Raw genomic sequence first — 5,685 nt, forward strand, 5'->3', positions numbered from 1 at the left:
TTTGTTTACCTACTTTACAAGGAAATACATCCTAGTCAAGGCGTAAAACTTGACCACTTCTGTCGTAATTCGACGTCCATGCTCCGCGCAGCCCACACCTTTAAGCTCACGTCACTGAAGAAAATGCAGAAAGCTGACCATGCTATCTGCGTGTAGCTCATTGCGGCTGAAAAACACCGTAAATGCGTCTTCAACCTTAGCTATGAGCTGTTCAATTGGCCTTGATGGATAAACTAAGCCTCCATGGTCAAAATTTCGAGTAAGTGAGGCATTGTTGTTTGACTCGGCTTGCAGAGGCGAAGTTCTGAAACAAGTTGCACATTCGGGGCAAGGAAATCTTTTAAGGATTTTTCTTACAACATACCCAGCTACATAAAAAATTAGTCTGCTGTCACTTTTTTTTGTCTACACAGCCCTGATGATCGCTCAGGCTGCTGTGCTCCTCGAGCAGCTCTGCACTAGAAGCCAAGTTTCCGCCATCCAGTAAATTATCGACAAGTTCAGTTATTCGTTCATTTTTTTCTTTGGGAACATCAGATGGTTGCAAGAGGGCAGTCACGACTTCTGCAGGTACGTTTGCTCCTTTTGGAGGCTTTGCGAGGCTGTAGAAAGAAAGGTTGTTGATAATTATCAAAAAATGCCCCACAGTTTGATGATTATTGCAACCGAAGCACTGGCGCACAATCCCAAATACATTCTCCATCCTGTCTTGGCTTAGGTTTGCAGTCAACAAGTACTTGTATTGCAGCGACGTGGTCAGGTATTTTACAAGCGACAGTGTGCTTTGCAGCGTTACACGCAGCCCAAGGGCAGTTCTTGCACTTAAAAAGCCGACACCATACTGTGCAGCATGTTCCTCCCATTCCTTGAGAAAAAAAAATGAACTCATTCAAAAACTGTGCAGTTCTTGAATCAGCACGAAGGCCTTTTGATGGGATTCTAGATGACATTATAAAAATTACTTTCCATTAGTTTTACAAACCGTTCTGTCGGTTCTATGTTTCTGACGTTGTCCCTTTGCAAATGGTCCCGGTAAAAGAAAATACCCTTTAGTACCTCCTGACTGAACAGCTGAAATGCAAGGTTTACTCGCATTTTTTCGAATGCCTTTGGATGCACATGTGATTGCGTGATGTGTGGCATCACATTCTATGTCACAAATCGCCCGCGCGCACTTGCCAACTGGCTGGGCGAACGACGCGGCTTGCATAGCGCGCCAAAAGCCGCACGCCTGGCAGCTGCAGCGCCACCTACGCTGTGCATCCAAACCGGTTTCACAGCGGCCCCTTGAAACGGCGGCCGTTCACGACACTAGGAAAACCTTCTAGCCTCTGTACTGCGCAATGACTGCGCAGAGCGGGCCACTGCGGCCATGCCATGGAAAATGCGGCTTGGCCGATCTCCTCACGCGCTCCGCAGTGGCGCGTGAGGAGATCGGCCAAGCCGCATGTTCCCAACGACCATAATTCCTTGCGCTCTGGCAGCGCAAGAACTAATAAAAATGCAAGAGACCGCCGCGTTTTTCAGGCGCTGCAGCCGGCTTTTAAGTCACGTGGTACGGATCGGGGCTCGCCATTGGCCGAAGCGTCCGTATGTGTGGTGAAGCCTACTTGCTGGGTCCATGCTTCATCGACGTGCGCAGCGGAGTGGCGATCGTTCGGCGTTCCTATCTTCGTCATGGATAAAGCAGGACCGAGCAAGCGCAATCATTGTGCCGTGAAAAGCCGTTCCGTGAACAAATACAGAGGACGTCGGCGGAAGACGACAGCGAAGACTCGTCCAGCGGCAAGTCTACCTGCGGCGCCCGCGGCTGCTAGGCCTAGCAACAGCGACGCCGATTCCTCCCGGGAATTTGAAGCGGCGTTACAGTATGTGAGTGCGTCGGAAAAGAAGATTGGGCTTTTCCAAGATGAAGAAAGTGCACGTGATGAAGGGTCATGCGTCATTAGTGATCTGACAGCTCTGACCATAGTCGTGAGTGGCGCAGTTTGCCCAACGTGTCGTCAGTCGGAACTCCGCGTCCGAGAAGGCGTCCGAAAAGTAGTCGCGAAACGCAAGGGACTAGCTTCGTATCTGCAGCTCCACTGTGACAACTGTGCGTGCCCAGAAAGCGTTCTGTCTGCTGCGTACACGTCGCGGCGAGTTACGGCAAGTGGGGACGCCAGCGAGAGTGCGAGCCGCGCCTACGACAGTGGGAGCTCGCGTGAAGGCTTTGCCATCAATGTGGAAGCTGTTGTGGCTGCCCGCTCAATAGAAACTGGCCACAAACAGCAGGCTCGGTTCTCCACTGTTATTGGATTGCACAAGCCTATAGATCACAAATCATTCACAGCAATCAGCCGCAAAGTGCATAACGCTGCAATGAGTGCCGTTGCCGAAAATCTCTGCAAATCGCGTGAGGTTACAAAGATTGATGCCGGCGGGGACGAAATTGCCGTGATGTATGATGGTACATGGCAGAAACGAGGACACAAGAGCCACAATGGCATAGGGACTGTTGTTTCCCTTGTCACCGGTCTTTGTCTGGATTTTGAAGTCCTTTCAAACTACTGCCTTTCATGCAGCCGGCACAGGGCCCTGCCAGATGAGGAAGAGGAAGTCTGGCAGGCTTTTCATGGCCCAGTATGCGAGAAAAATGTGGACTGTACATCGCATATGCCATGGAGACCGAAGCTTCAGTGCGCATTTGGCAAAGGAGTCAATTGTATGATACCCCATTGTAGTTTCGGAAATTCCAAAGCCTATGCAGCAGTCGTTGAGGCTGATGTGTATAATGGTTCAACAATTGAGAAAGAAGATTGCACTAATCATGTGGCCAAGCGGCTCGGAACTGCTCTTCGGAAGTTGAAAGAACCCCTGCCAAGAGGATGAAAAATTGAAGGAGCCAGTAATCCAGAAGCTGCAAACATATTACCAGGTTGCGATTACTAGTAACAGGGGCAGCGTCCAGGGGATGTATAGAGGAATTTGGGCCTCTTATCTTCATTCATGCTCATCTGATGGTGCCAGTAGCCATAACTATTGCCCAGAAGGAGCAACATCCTGGTGTAAACATCAGCGTGCTGAAGCCTTGGGTGAGCCTGCACCTGCACACACACCACTACTGCCCAAGGTACAGGGAAAAGTACTACTTCCCATTTACAAGCGGCTCACAGATGAGTAGTTGCTGACCCGCTGCATTCAGGGCAAGACTCAAAATGGTGCTGAGTCGCTAAACAGCAAAATATGGCCGCTTTGCCCAAAAACGAGGTTTGCCTCGAGGTACGTAGTGGAGATGGCTACTGCCTTAGCTGTCCTATGGTTCAATAGGGGGCACACCAGCTTTGAGCGAGTTCTTGAAGAGCTCGGGGTACTTCCGCCTCAAAGTCTGGTTGAGCTTGGCACTGTTAGAGACACTACACGAGAGAAAAGGATGTCAGACAAGCTGACAGCTGAAGCAAGAGCGCATCGCCGCTCACTGAGGAAGAAGGCTCGTGTGGAGGAATCTGCGTGGAATGCCGCAACGCATTACTGGCGCCGCCTAGTAGTCGCGCTCAGGAGGCTAGCACGCGCTCTTCTTCGCCCGAGAGCTCGCTCGCTAGTCGGTTCGCCGGCCGGGCCGTTTCCGCTGGCGCTTGGACGTTGTGGCAAATATAACCCTGCCTATCTGTCTGTGACATTTTGAAAAAGTGTAAAATAAATCGAGGAGTACCGTTTCCGCTTAATGCTTCATTCGGTTGACATGGCGAACTTTGTTGATGGGGAGCTCTTTGTAGTTAGGCTAAGTGTAGCATAAATACACCCGAAAGTAGATTGAGTGATAGCCGCAAATGTTGCTGATTTGATAAAAGAGTGAATAATACATGCGTAGATCACGGGCTCGTATCATTCAGAAGGCATGTGGTTATCATTTATTCTTTTCTTTAATTGTGTTTCATTTTTGCATATAACGTCGCTTATTTCTTCTAGTAATAAGCACCCCAAAAAATCAGAAATCAGCTCTTATAGAGTATGTGAAAGTTATTGTTTGATTGCTACAGAATGTTTTAGAGGACTTCTAGATGGGGCCAGCTGCACTCTAAGTCTGGGGCAAGTTTTTAGATTTTAGACGCATCGTTGCCTTCACGTGGACGTTTTTTTCTAGGCACTGCATTTCCTCTAGGCGGCAGTTGCGCGTGTCGACGTGCCGCCTCCATTAGAGTTTAGTTTTGTTTATGGGGTTTAACGTCCCAAAGCGACTAAGGCTATGAGAGACGCCGTAGTGGAGGGCTCCGGAAATTTCGACCACCTGGGGTTCTTTAACGTGCACTGACATCGCACAGTGCACGGGCCTCTGGAATTTATTTGACGCAGTCGCATTAGCAGAGTCTTGCAAACGAAAACTATGCGAACGAAGTATTTCGTTCGGCCGTTCTTTCTTCTATGCGAATGGTACACAACTCTCTGCTAGTGACGTGCTATCGCGATTTAAAGACATGCGAAGAACGCGGTGCTCCGCGCTCCGCTGTTGTAATTTTTTTTCTTAGCGATTTTACCTGGCTGGAAAGAAAAAGACGTTAGAGCCTGCTAGCGTCATAAACAACTCTAGTATGTTTTTGCTACCATCGAGGTAAAGGCGCGTTTAAAAGAAATGCGAACAGCGGAGCGCCTAGGCTCCGCAATGTTCGCGTTTCTCTCCGTCGTGATAGTACATTCAAGGCACCATTCAGCGGAGTGCTGAATAACTATTCGACCTGCGCAGGAGAGTTTTGCGGCGTCCAAAATGTTGCAGAAGAATGAACAACCGAATATTTGTGACAACAGACATGATGGTGAGGTACGCACTGGTGCTTTGCGGCTGTGTACAGGCAAGATGTGGCCTGATGACGCAAACCGTGATGTTAACAGTGACTGTGAAGTGAACTGAACGGCACTGCTATTTTGACGTGGAAGTCTTATAGGATACCTGGAGAACTGATTTAAGGACCTTACTCTTTGAATCTAGAATTCAGTAACACCTTTGATGTTGAGCCCTTGCAGTAAACATTAACCTCGTGGGAGAACGGCATCTATATGGAGTTTAAAGCGATCACAATTTACTAATAAATTTAAAAGTACCAGTTATATCTGAATTCCTTTTTGCGGGTTAATTAATGCCAATACAGTGCTTAATATCGAGAAGTTCGTGCACCAGCCATAGCAAGGAGCTGAAAAAGGACAAAAACGCGTTCGCTTGACGTCGGCATACATTTGTGTAAATATGTGCCTGGAAAAATGCAGCATGCAGCTGCCGTGAAGTGTTCCTTACCAATGAATGGATACAGCTGCCTTGTTCGTAATATGGGGCCCGGGTCGCCTTCTTTTGTTTTTTCCACTGTTCCAGTCAATCTTGTATGACCCCTGTGAAGCATGGTTCGGTTAGCGGTTGCAGTAATGTCCTTAGTGGGCCTTAACAGGCTAACGAAATCATTGCGGGACAATGCCACTCGCCGATATACGCATAAAGGAAAAACCATAGAGTGGTTCGACGAAGTACGCTCCACAAACAAAACATGTGCTGCTTCTACAGGAGTATTGTATGAAGCGGGGACTAATCACGTTGATTTCGTCATTTTTTTGCTCAGCCCGTTGGTAATCACGGATAAATGAAGTTATCATTATGACTATAAATCTATGGGTGCTTAATGTTTTCGAATGTCAGCTAGTTTATGCTGACTTCTCAACTAC

The 5,685-nt window shown here is 48.3% G+C and overlaps 1 pseudogene; it reads left to right on the forward strand.

The window, feature by feature from the left end:
- Positions 1-1,677: 1,677 nt before the first annotated feature.
- On the forward strand, positions 1,678-4,880 carry LOC149334031 (uncharacterized; annotated as a pseudogene).
- The last annotated feature ends 805 nt before the right edge of the window (positions 4,881-5,685 follow it).

This window comes from Amblyomma mixtum, chromosome 8 (assembly GCF_055824585.1).
Source record: "Amblyomma mixtum isolate Tamu chromosome 8, ASM5582458v1, whole genome shotgun sequence".
Lineage (NCBI taxonomy): Eukaryota > Metazoa > Arthropoda > Arachnida > Ixodida > Ixodidae > Amblyomma > Amblyomma mixtum.